This window comes from Dromaius novaehollandiae, chromosome 4 (genome assembly GCF_036370855.1).
Source record: "Dromaius novaehollandiae isolate bDroNov1 chromosome 4, bDroNov1.hap1, whole genome shotgun sequence".
Lineage (NCBI taxonomy): Eukaryota > Metazoa > Chordata > Aves > Casuariiformes > Dromaiidae > Dromaius > Dromaius novaehollandiae.
The window spans coordinates 56,044,964-56,058,615 of record NC_088101.1 but is presented as its reverse complement, the minus strand read 5'-3'; the positions used below and the strand labels follow the sequence as shown (position 1 = coordinate 56,058,615).

The 13,652-nt window shown below is 35.0% G+C and overlaps 1 protein-coding gene across 7 annotated transcripts in view; it reads left to right on the top strand.

Annotated features, from left to right (window-relative positions):
- The window catches only part of TUSC3 (tumor suppressor candidate 3), a 144,802-nt gene that overhangs the window by 116,648 nt on the left and 14,502 nt on the right, over positions 1–13,652 (top strand). For 2 of the 7 annotated variants that reach the window (XR_010389058.1, XR_010389059.1), the window contains exon 8: positions 8,953–13,248. The exons of 3 other annotated variants lie outside the window; for them this stretch is intronic. The gene's annotated coding sequence lies outside the window, so the exon portion shown is untranslated. Of the gene's footprint in view, positions 1–3,296; positions 3,852–8,952; positions 13,249–13,652 lie in introns of those variants that run through there. 2 more of the 7 variants (XR_010389060.1, XM_064511114.1) reach the window with 2 other exon arrangements.

Below are 13,652 nucleotides of genomic sequence, written 5' to 3'. Positions count from 1 at the left end.
AAGCATTACTGTGCTGAAGATTACATGCTTCATTTGGTTGCTTCTTTTCACTGAGTAGTAGTAAGAACAAGGACAAGATTGTGACTTCCTACTAGATGCTGAAATAGTGTTGTATTTCTCTATAAAGGGAATTTTAATATCTTTTATGTGAAAAGAAAATATAAATTTCCATTCCATGCACAACTGTTCAAGTATCTCTTGCTTTATTCTTGTTAGTTTAGATAGTGATTCTACCCAATCTGCTAGATGATTTCTATATAATGATCTGGTATTTTTTCCAAGCTTATAGTTACATAAGGAGGGGGACATTGGTAGGAAGCACTTGTGAAGGTATCAGATACTCCGTTTCAATTATATTAAAAAGCCAAATTAAACTCAGTAACATCTACACAATGTTACTGTGTTCTAGGTGTATACCCAATATTTTTATAAAATTAAAAAAACCTGGTTTTAGTCTTAACAAATGGTTACTACTTCTTAGGAGTAACACAATGGAAGTAAGTAAGTCATAGCGATAATACAGCACATATAATGCTAAATCAGTAAAACATTTCTAAAAAAAAATATTGTCACTGTTTGTCAAGATTATTTTTGTAAGTAATTTTATTTCTATGACATGTTTTCTAGCAGCCAAAATACTGACATTGCATTTAGCAGCAGATCAGACCAGAAGTGTGTTAGATTTTAAATGCTTTCTTTCTGAACACATTAAAAATTCACACTAAGCCCCTCAGAGGAAGAATGCAGACATTAGTTCACTTCCAAAATCCCAGACTTGTGCCTGGTTGATTCTGAGGTTTTTTAGAGATGACTGACAAGGGCCATCTTACTGAGGCTGGAGACTACAGTACCTTACATCTTCGGTAAAGATTCCTTTTAGAAGCTGGAAAGAAAGATCACCCTATTTTGACATAGGTCTTGTTGAATTTCAGATTGTAGAATAATGAAGAAAAAAATTTAATGGGCTTTTTTTAAAAAAGAGAAGAACATAGTTTATTATATAAGAGGTAGACTCATCAATCATGCTCTTCTTTTTACATTATAGAATGAAGATTTCTAGATATTTCATATGTTTCGCTTACACATGTTAGTTCTAGCCTGCATTGTTTGAGGAGAAATGGTCCTGTGCCTAGGCTAAGAATTTGTAAATATGGCTTAATCTTTAATTTTCCCCACAGATTTCCTGTTTGATCTTTTTAAAATAACTTAATCACTCTATATCCAGGCTTATCCATGTGATAATTGTGCTTTCTCCCATCATTTATCAGTCTTGTCTAGTTAAAGTGTAAACTCTGCAGACTAGATACTGCAAGTAAAAACATGTATTTAGCATTGTGATTTAGTCAAATTCACTCATGGAGCAGAGAGTCAAGTCTCTGTTGTCCATAAATGATTTATTCAACTTGCAGATAACTGCGCAGTGCATAGGGAGTCCCCTGAGCTGGCTGTGGGCAGAGGTGACTCCAGTCAAACCCCAGTAGAACATGGCATAGCTGTGGTTGTGCTTGTTCCAGGACCTGTTCAGTCCAGAACAGTTTAGCTCCACTTTGGCGACACAGAGGTCTGATATATCCAAACTGTAATACATCCAAATCTACAGAGTTGTCTTGGCATCCCAATACAATTTTTCTTATTGCTAGGAATACAGTGCAAAGTTCCCAGTTGCCTGGGTTCAAGCTGATCCAGGGTTGCTAAGCTTTGCTGGACACACACTGATGCCTGCTCCACCAGTCAGCTGGCACTCAGAAACAAGCTATTACCTCAGGTATTGAGCAAATACATAGAGCTGACAGCCAAATCTGTGCTAGTTAAGCCGTTATGGGTAGGTATCTGGCAGCACAGGGAAGGAACATGCACAGGTACGATGGTGCTTGTTGTGTTGCATGCTTCTCATACTGTGATGTATTTAGCTATTACTACACAGAAACTTTGGTGGCTTTGTATTATGCTGACAGTATGGGTGTTACTCAAATTCTTCTGTTATTTTTCTGCTCCCCTTTTCTTTTGCCATGGAGAGTTGACTTCAATAACTGATCTTGGAATCATATAAATGTTGGTTAAAAGGGACCTTTGAAGATCCCATAGTCCAGCCTTCTTCTTAAAGCAGGATTATCACTAACACTGAATCAGGTGTTCCATGGCTTTGGCTAGCCAAGTGTTGGAAAACTCCAAGGGTGGAGATTGCATAACTTCTCTGGGCAATTACAGAAGTGAAACGCTATTCCTAACATCCCATCTGAACCACCAGAGCTGCAAGTCATGGCAGTAGTCTTGACACTATATATAACAGCCTTGTCTGTCAAAAGGCTTTGACTTCCATTTCTTTTTTTTCTTTTTTTTTTTTTTTTGTTTTGCCAACCTGGTAGAATCAGTGGAGTCTTTGGTAATGTTTTCATACGCAAATGAAAACTTTGTCCAGGTTGGCTATCCCACCATTAGTTGGTTTGACATGAGATAGTTTCAGAACATTCTGCATCAAGGTTTTGAGCTACTATCCTCCTCCTCATTCTGTCATTTCAAGCTGTTGAGTTTCTCTAGAACATGAATCTGATTTTCCCTTCCAGACTGTTACAGTGATGGTCAATTGTGTTGTAGCCAATGGCATTACAGTGCTGTAAGGCTGAGATGAATGTGGCAGAAAGGGGATATTATGGGGTAGAACAATGAGATCCAGTATGTTTCAGCTTTTTTATTGCCTAGAAGAAAACAAAAGGCAAGTTTTACTTTTATTCATGCTACTTTACAGACCATTCCTAGCCATAAATTGGCAGGTACCATTTTTTCTTTTTCTTTTTTTTGGGGGGGAGGGAATGGTTTAATAAATTATAACTAAATGCATTTACTTGCAGAAGAAAAGTAATACTGAGTAGAAGTTAGATATAAATTTAATGTGAAGTTACATTTAATCTTGCCTAGTGACACAGTAGTATTTTTAAACATCTGTGTTCATTTTTCTTTGAAATTGACAAACTTTGGTTTCCTTCCCAGGAGCAACAGAAACTTGTTATCATGTGCAATTGAAAATGAAACTTTATGTAATATATAAAAGTATTTATCCCTCAGAGGATGATCACTGCTTCAAGCAACTGTGTGTAATTTACACACATAATAATTTCTGGGTTTATGTAGAATTATATCAATATTGTGACTTTCCTGAGAAGTGAAAAGGTGATCAGTAAGTCACCACAGAAACTGAAATATACCCTCAGTAGCATATATGTGGCACACTGCAGAAGAATTATTTAAAATAAGTGCATAGAATAAGTTTGTTTATACAGTCTTTTTTTGATAAACAGATACAAAAGCAGTAACTTACCTGGAGCTATCAACATGCTAGACATTGCACAGCCTATAATGCAAGGTTTTTGCTTCTGGAGGATTTGAAGATCTCTGAGGACCCCAGGACTGCATAATTTACACAGACGAATAAGTGTATTCATATAAGTAATCCTGTTAAAACAATATATTTGTTGGGTAGATATCTAATTCGACCACATAAAAAGGAGGACAGGATATATCTGAACATATTATGATTTAACAGTATAGTTTAGCATCTTCTCATGTTAACATCAGAGTTTACATCTATGCACGTAAGTGCAGATACACTGGATCAAATCAGGGATGTATCCAGATCAGCGTCCAGTCTCCAACAGTGACTGTTAAGCAGATAGTTAGGGAAGGACTATAAGAAAAAAAACATCCAACCATAATCAGTGATTTAGGGATTTCTGAGCCAGACTATACAGAACATTATAGCTCTTAGCCACTAATGAATACATTCTCATTTCTTTTTAATCCTTTTTTGAACTAATTATGGTACTCACAACATTCCATAGCAATGAATTTTCACAGTGTTAACTTTATGTGGCATGCAAAAATTATTCCTTTAGGTTGTTTTTCTAGCCTGTAATTTGCATGCAGTAACTTTATTGGGTGATTTTAGTTCTTGAGTTATGGGAAATAGTGCTTGATCTTTTTTTGCCTTTTTCCTCCCAATTTTGGCTTTATAGAATTCAGCCTATAGATTTCTCTTACTTTTCTCCTTTCCAAGCTGAAAAATATGACTCTTTCCTCATGCTGTTCCAGGCAGCTATTGTCTGTTCTTGCTGCCCTTTCCTGGCAGAAAGGGAGTCATAGTTAATAAGAGTCAGTGGAAACGATCAGGTGTTAAAAAAAAACATGCAGGGTAGTTTGACATTCTTGGAGAGCTAAGGAAAAGAGTATTGAAATATTGGTGTAACAGTTAGTGAGGGGTAGGGTTATTAAGATACAGAAGCAGAGAAGATAAAATTGTGGGAGCTGTTTTTTTCTAGGGGAAACTATGAAATAAACTGCACGATCACTGTTATTGTTGCGATTAAATATAACTAAATATAAATAGGCTATGCTGACTGCTGTAAGCCAAATAACCATTGGAATATATAGCATTGAGTTGTAATTGTGACTTTGCATGTGAAGATGTAGCAAAAAAGGTAAGGAATAGTAAGGTCAGAGAAGCTGTGTGGAAGTTAATTCTTTATTTCTTTCATTTGTCCCTTTGATAGATCACTAACCAATAGGTCTAATGAATATATCTATTTTCACCAAGTTTGTGTCATCCCGTTGAGAATGAAATTGAATGAAATGGCATGTGTCCTGTTTCTTTCCTTTTGCAGTAATAATAAATCCTTATAATGCATAATAAGTTTAAAAGTTGCAGTAAATATTTTCATTATCAAAACGGTTTCAGTTACTAAGCAAATTATTTGCTCGTACAGCAGGTGATAAATTTAAAGGAATTATTATAGGAATTAGCAGTTACTATTAACCTGACAATCTTTCTCATTATTACTATCAAACTACTTAAGTTTGATGCTGATAAAACATATGCACCTAAGTAAAAATGGAAATCTCTTCAGTTTGTTAATTTGAATTCCCAAGGCAGAATTAATGTGACAGCTGCGTGGGTAGGTATGAGACATTGATTGAAAAGGAAAAAGAAATCTGATCAGTTACAAAGAAAAAGACAAATCTTTTGTATAGGTTTAAAATTACACCTATTATGGAAGACATCTCCTATGCTACAGAGTGAATTTAAATAAAGTGTATTAAGTGCCTTTTTGGTATAAGAAACCTTAACCACAAAACAAATTAAAATGGAAGATGTCATTCTGTGTGTCAGGAAGGCTAGTGCAAATGTAATCGCTGAGGGCAGGAACTTGAAATTTTGAGACATAGTGAATAGAACAGTTCTCATTTAGTTCTCTGTAGTAAGAGACTATCAGATATGCATACTGGAATCAAATTATGCCCCTTAGAGATTATGTGAAAGTGAAAGAAGATGACAACTAAAACAGTGAGATTATCATCAGTGAGCATTTTATATGTTTGATCTGAAGGATAAGAAAGAACAACATAGTGGAAAAAGATAGAACTAAAGCCACACAATTTTTAGGTGTGTTTCCTATTTATTGCTAATTATGGAAATCCATGTCCAAAGTGGCAGAAAACAAATTAATGCATGTTTTTACTCTACTTCTGTTACCCACCCCTACCAATATATTAAATATCTCATAGGCTCTTCTGGCTCTTTCGAAGGCTCCTCCTAAACTGTAATGAAGCATAAGGAGATCCTGGTTGGAAAAATTAAGTTTTGTATTTAATCTTTTGTTCCATTATCTCTTTATCCTATTGCTTTGATCTCAAAATAATTCATAATGTGACCTTTTAAGAAAGATTCTAAAGCCTGTTAGGTGTTAGTGAAATACAAAGGAACTTTAAATTTTCAGCTGGGCATTCATCATTGCAACATACAATATACATACAGCATACAATATAATTCTATTTCACTAGCTAATAAAATAGTATGTGGTGAATTGCCTTCAAATATGGTGTGTGACCTCTGTATGAATGTATGGACTCTGTAGTTCAGTGATTTTCTACCATTTTCAATTTCTAGCTCTTACGATTTTTCACTGGAAGTACAAACCCCTGTGAAGCAAATTTATTTGCCAGCTGCTATGGCAATTACCTTGTTTTTCTTATTTGCCTTGTGCAAATATCTGACCAGTAGTCACAGACCAAGATGCATTCACTGACAACAGCATGATTTTTTTCAAGGACAGTATATTTTTAAGGGTTTCTTTAGCCACTAGTTTGTATTTTTAATGGTTATTTTAATTTTTAAGAGACATATTTGTTTCAGTGGCTAAAAGATGCAGAAACACAAGCTTTTTTGGCCTTTTACATTCACAGATGGCTCTTACTAAATTGAATGGTTCTGGAGTGCATTCAGCTGAGAAAAAAAATGTGTCGATTAAGGTATTCCACAGGTCTTCACAGTGAAGGAAAGTGCAATACCAGCCTAGAGTCATATTGATAATGACTTGTAATATAGAAAAAGAATGTTTGATATTCTTAAAAAGATCTATAGGTGCTTGGAGAGAGCAAAAGAGATGTTGTGTGCATGTGAAAGGATCAATTGTGTACTAACAAAGAGATGAGACAGCATACTAAAGAGTATAATGTTTGAAATAAGTCCTTGAAAATAAAATCAGGTCGGTGTTTGGAAGAGAGTAAAGTAGGTGTTAGAAGAGTGGGAGAAAATGAAATTGCATCATAAATACTGACAAGTAGTTCAAATACAGTTTGTTTTAGGGAGCATATCTGTATTTGAAAGTTAAGAAATGAATCTATTAAGAAAATTCTTTCAATTATTCTAAAATTAAATAAATTAAAGGACTGTTATGCAACTGCCTCTTCTGGAGATGTATACTTCCATGATTTGTATGTCTCTAGAAGAGAAAATTTGTAGAGACAGATTATAAAATTAAGTAAGGTTAGAAAAAAATATATTGCATGGTGGCAAACTTCACTATAAGAATTTGAACTCTGAAATTCCATCAAATATAATTTACAAAACCAAAAAAGCCATAAAGATTGAATGTAAAAATCATCTCACCAAAGTTAGTTTTAAAGGTGATCCTAAAAAAACTACATCAGTATGAGTAATTAGGATGTAAGTGAGGCTGAAAAACCCCAAATAGAGGCATAAACATTTGATAGTGATCTAGTACAAACTTAGGTATCTTTACACTACCTTGTTGCAGTTGAATTAAAATGCATTCCAGAATCTTTCTCTCTGTTGATCCTAAAGCTTTTATATAGGCTTTCCATTCTCAAATGACTAAGAACATCATGAGGGGGCAGATCTATCAGATGATCTCTGCATTAGAAAGATAATCTTTGTGAAAATCTCCTAAAATGAAGCTGGAATTAATCAAATAATAAACGCTTTTTCGCTTTAGATTTTACATTAGTATAAAGTTGATTCTCTGCTCTGTTAAAATGGTAAAGAACATCAGTAAAGGAGAATGCTTTGGTTTAACTGTCACTTAAGTGGTTGAAATGCACAATTCCAGCTTCTTCACTGTTACCAGTTGCTTATTTCAAGGGCAGAGGAGGAAGTATAATGGTGCCATATTTCCCTAAGAAGGCACTGGTCATACTGTATATATGTTCTCTGAGTAACGTGGGCCCGTTCATTTAGGATGTGTTGGAGTTTCCGTGCATGTACCAACCATCTGTGCAGCTCAGGCTCATTGGGTCTGATGCAGGATACTTTGACCTTTCTGTGCAGGCACAGTGGACATACGCAGGGTTTCCATAGGCACAAAAGCCTAGTTGAAACTACTGTTACCATTCCTGCTAAATCTTCTAGGTGAAAATACTCAGATTCCATCCAGGCAAAGTTTTCTGGGCAGAACTGAGATATGTCAGGGATACTCAAATATATGTTATCCCTAGTTCAGACCCATTTTATGTTTTGTTGAGCAGTTGGGGAGAGTAGAAAGCTCTCAAAATGGCTGCTCCAGCTCTATGTAAAGGGAGTCCTAATAGTTTTTTAGGAGAAATGGAAGATATGAAAAGCTGTAGCACTAATATAATAAAAGATATCTATATAACATTTTCAGTAATGCAGCAGTTGTTAGATACGTTACGAGGAATGTAGTATTACTGTACTACTTCTGGCTACCCATGGAGATGGAGCTGGCTCAGCTGCAGAGCTGTGAATGGTTACAGCCTTCTGGCCATTCTCACAGGCTACAAGAATACAGGGAAATTAAAAAAATAAAGATCTAAGAATCTTCTGAGATAGATACCCTACAGAGAGAGCTAAACTCACTCTGCACTTCTTTCCTTTCAACTTAATTCCTGGAATTTCTGTCACACTTTGACTGACTGGTAGAGGAGTCAGCAGAGGCAAAGTATAGCATTCCTTGAAAATGATGTCTGTTCCCCCAGCCATCTTTACCTCTGACCTTCTAATTCTTGCAGCGTGTAAGGATACTTCTGAGCTGAGAAGGGATGAAAGGTATCTGAGCTTGCTTGCCAAGTGGGAGGGAACATTTCTGAGATGAGATCTTTAGTGCATGTCACAACAATTCTGAACTTAAGGTTATTAGGTAAAAGGTTTTGGAGCTGAGCCTAGGAGAATGCAAGTAGAAGGATGAGTAAAAAATGTGGAGTTACAGTGTCTGAGCTGGTGGAGTTTCCGCTTTTGGTGGAAAATAGGAGCACAACATAGAGTCTGCATAGTATAGCATAGAGCATAGCATAGACGAGCTGTGTGGTTTTAAACTGTGGTCTTTGTATAGCAAAAACTGAATGTTCTTGAATGTTTGTGCTGCATCGACCACATCCTATTTGAAATCTCAGAGTATTACTGCAATACTAACAAGAAATCAGGGAAAGTGGCCATGGTATTTGGAGATTTCGACTGTCCAAAGGGCATACAAGTTCAGATAGTTCTGTTAACAAACTCACTCAATGACATTATTGATGTTTCATAGGTTCTTTGTAATTTGTTAAAGCAGTTTATCAGTTTTCTCATGAAAATAAAAAGAATAACTAACCAGTTTATCGTAAGCCACTGACCTGGTCTGTATATTATTTTGTAATTTATATCCTCAGGATACCTCTGCTCAGATACAGCATCAGGATTTCAGGGAGATTCAGCTTTTTCAGTTTTCCAGTTGAGCTGGCTGAAGCACAAGGCGATCAAGTGTCCTGCATTGTCATACAATGAATCAACAGTTTTTCCAGGATTCTCCTGCCTTGTACTCAGTGACCAGAAGTGCTTGGGCATTTATAATTGTTAGAAAGGTATGAGAAGAGAGCTGGACAGGGTCTTTTGTTCTAAATATTATTTGTTAATATTTCCCTTTCGCTCCCCTCACCCAAAACCAAAAAGGTAAGTGTAGTAAGTTCAGTATCCTGTATGAAATGTTCAAAATAAATAAAATGGATTATCAGAGCAAAATAACAAGTGATAGATCTTAACTGTATTGCAAGAGGGTGAAAGCTGTGGTTCCCTTATCTGAAATAGAAGTTAAGTTGCAGCCATGGAAGTAGGCTGTTTAGTGCAAAAGTGAGATAAGCAGTGCCTAAAAGACATGTAGGATTTTAAAGACAATATTTTTTCTTTCAATAATTAAAAAATTGAAATATTCCCCCTCATAAAACAGCCTTAGATAACAGTTTGGTTAAAGTGGTATTCTGAAAACATCACTGAGCATATTTATTCCCACTTCTCTAGTTCTGTGTCGGAGATATATTCAGAATATGCCAAGTCTCATGCAGTAATTCCTGAACTTCTTGAAATAGGTATTTGCTGTAGCTGAAGCCAGAGGGTTTTGAGGTGAAAAAAGGTAGTGGTTTGTTATTGTGAGCATCAGTACAACTAGAATTAAGTCAACTAAAAGTATTGAAGTACATCTTGATTGCCTGTGTACAATTTATGTTTAAATTAAGTTTATCCTAAAATTCAAATAAATTACTTTCAAAGTCTTCTTCCTGTTTTCAGCTTCTGAATTAGGACACAGCCTTCTTCACTGAGATGAGATATACAGAGATTGGTATCTTGAAGATGCCTCCTTTTCTCAGCTCTCAAGGCATGCTGAATCATCATGGTCCATCATTAGACCACGGTTATGGTCTAATTGAGAGCTGATTGCAGATTGAATAACATAAGCTGAATATTAGAATCATTGCTCATTGTTTCATGAACTGAAGCGACAATGCTTTGAAAGAAACCATGAGAACTAGTTCATTTCAGAGCCACCCTTTTTGTCTTGATTAGTTTCTTCATCCTATCATAAGAAATCAGATTCTCCAGCTGGGGGAAGTGTGAGTAATATCTTGTATTCAAGAACTGTACATAGCTGAAGAATATTTGCTAAATAGAACCACTAGAATTTGTGTTGTGCTCAGAATTTTCAGGTATAATTGACTACAGTTAGTCTGCTTAAATCCACCTTGAAATGGTTCAGTTAAAAAAAAAAAACTATAATGTGGTCAGCATTTCTGAAATTACAGCATGTATTTTAGACATATTTAAATATTAATAGGAAAAAGTTAAGACATATGTCTCTCTAGATTATACCTCTTAGGGGGTCAGCAAAGAATTTCTTATGTTTTAATCATTAACCCCCTAGCCAAAAAAAAAAAGCCCACAGGTTTGCTTGTTTGATCATATTGTTTTTACAGTAACCCTTCACAAAAACTATATATGCTTTTCTTTGTTCAATGTATGATTAAAAGTGAACCAGAAGTTTTTAAAGTTTGAGTGATATCCTGTCCCCATTTCAGTTAACAATAAATTGAGCACAGATGTAAGTAGATGAGTATTTTGTTCACTCACTTTTCTTTCTCATGTTATTAAGTGATCTGCAACTAAAAGGTAAAATTTCTTGATGTGAATAATGCTAATGCAGGATTTTATACTCTTGGCAGTAATCTGGTAGAATACAAATGAGACCACAAAACTTTTTTCACAAAGGTAACCAAGTGTCAGTCAAATTATTTTCTCACCTTCTTTTATTCCATACTCACTACTAATTAGTACTAAATTTCTGAAGGAAAGTTATAAATGGTATATCACATTAGCAAACTAACAACCTGTCAGATTTTTTCCCTTTGGGGCATTTTAGCTGAAATTAATAGGAATTTAATTTCCTATTAAAGTATGCTAATAAAAAGTATCCAGAATTTACTAGCAATCATTTTTCATTTTGTAATGTCTCTATCACTCTGGAGCTTATTGATTCTGTCATATTTTTTTTATACTGCCAGTCAGGCATCTTGTTTTTGCAGGGCTAAATGTTATGTTCTGTTGCTGCTGATCTTTTCATCTTATGAATTTTAATGATGAGCCTGTTTTTTATCCTCCTCTAAAACTGTTCTTCCTCCTGTATCAAAGCATTCAGAATCTTTTCAAAAGCACTAGCTAAATAATGTGTTGTCAATTTCTATGAAAAGCATCTGCCAGCTGGAAAAAGGGGCAGCAGAAGTTTAATATGTACAGATAAAATCTTTCCAAATTAAACATTAAAAGAAATGTTGCTGGGTTTACACACACACAAGTTGCTAGACAGGGATACATTTGTCAGGAAGTATGAACATCTGAATTTGAAATATTTGCTAGTCCAAGTTTATCTGAGAGCCACATTCCCCTCATCTTTTCAGAATACTTTCATAATGCACTGTGAGGGAGATAAAGAGAAATTAGAAAATAAATCTTTTCATGACATCTCTTTTTTTCTTTTTTTTGCAGATAGGAAACTGGCGAAGTAACCAGTTGCCAAAACTTTAAATTCTGTGCTGCTAGAGGAATATGATGTTGTAAAAGATTATTTTCAGGGATAGGACTGTTGCTGTCCTTTGTGGAATATTAAAGTAAAGAAAAGACACAACATACAAAGTTAGAAACAGGAGCCAAAAAATGACTTCAGTTAAATATTCTGTGGTAAACAGCTCATGATTGCATTGAAATCACAACTCAGTAAGACTGAATTTTTACTTCAACATTGTAGAGTAGAATTAAAATAAATGCTCAGTGTTGCAGTGTAAAGCTATGAAACCAGTGTCACTGAAGCTAAAAATCAACCAAGTGAGGCTGAAAGCTCAACAATGATGACTAGAGTTAGAAAGCAACAGCTGAAGCAAAAATAGTGACAGTGTGAGTGAAGCTGTAGCACTAATGATGGGACACTCCAAAAGAGAGAAGAAAATCAGCCCAGTTCTGCTGGTTACAGATCTACTCTAAAATTCTCCATTGCAGAGGAGACAGTTCCTTTTGTGAAACTGTTCTTCCTGATGATAAGAAAAATGGATTTAAAATACAGTCAGATAAGAAAATAAGAACTCTGTTACAGAATAGTTGTCTGCCAAATGGCTTTTTAGTGTGTGTTTGTTTTTTCTTAGAAGCAAGCAGGTAAGGGAAATGGCAAAGAACTACTTTAAGTGCAGTATTGCATAAGATAATCAAGCAAATAAATTCCACTTATGAAGCAGTCTAAAACCTTTGCAGAGACTAGCACTTCCCTGAAAGGCTGTGGTAAGTTTCCCTCAAATCTTGTTTTTTTCCCCTGACTCAGCTAACCTAAGAACAAAAGTACCGTTATAAACCTAAATGAGGAATCTGGTAAAATAAAATTATTATTAGACAATGCTACATTAGGCCATTTCTTAATAGGATGAAAATATATGTGGAATCTGAGTCTGGTTTTTTTTCAGTCCTTCCTGTCCAGCTTTCTCCATTCATTCATTTTTATCTTTTTTAACTTTTGAAAGCAGAGAAATAAATGATTCTCTTCTCAACATTATTCCTCTTCTTCTTCGTACTTAGAAGCTTATAAGTAGCACAGGAGATTTCCAGTTTCTTATGCTTAGTGCATGCCTTCATGAATGTGAATTTTAACAAGCAAAATTTTTAGAAAATAATTTTCAATTGACTTTGTCTCGTGGATTCCACCTTTTTTATGTAATTCAAAAACTAAACTGGCCTCATTAGTAGTATTTGTACTCTGGTTAATGAATATTTTGTCAAGTCCAATAATAAGCTTCTGGAATGTTTTTGTTATGCTTTTCATATTGCACACTTGAGTTTAATAGGAATTTTTTATTAGAATATATACTTTACAGAATTTTCTAAAGAAATAAAGATCTAGTCTATGAACTCTGCATTTAAAGATACTAGCTAGTTTCCAAAGCACCAATCTTTGCTTAGTTCTGATGCCTCTTAAATCAATGTTACACAATTTCGTTAGCTGCAGGATTAGGTCTGATGTGAACATTTGAAGAAATCATGTCTAAGGATCAAGTTTTTCACCCTGTGGCTTTACTGGGAACGTGATCGAACCCAAAGATGACATAAGGAGAAACAAGTCTGCAGATAGATTGTATTACTCATAATACCCATTTGATAAGGTTTGTTATAAGTATGTGATGAGTAAACTGTGTACACAGAAAATGTTACAAGTCCTAAAGACCATTTCAAAATATTTTCCCAAAACAAAATCTTTATTATTGAAAGCTCCAAATGACTTTTACACTTCTCCACTAGTTTTATTATGGTCTTCCTTTTATTTTTCATCTTCAGTCTTACCCATTAAAATAATGAACAAGTAAAAGACAAGGTCAGAATAGTAAGAATTTGAAAATAAGAGGAAATAAACTCTGATAAATGGCAGCTACCCATTTCATTGCCACTGTAGTGATCATGGACCACTAGATCGCATACACTCAGTTTTTGGTTGCTTCCACTGCCCAAAGAAACAAGGTCAGAACAGTTTAATCATTGTATCTCCTTGCCTTTTTCCCTAGTTCAGTCA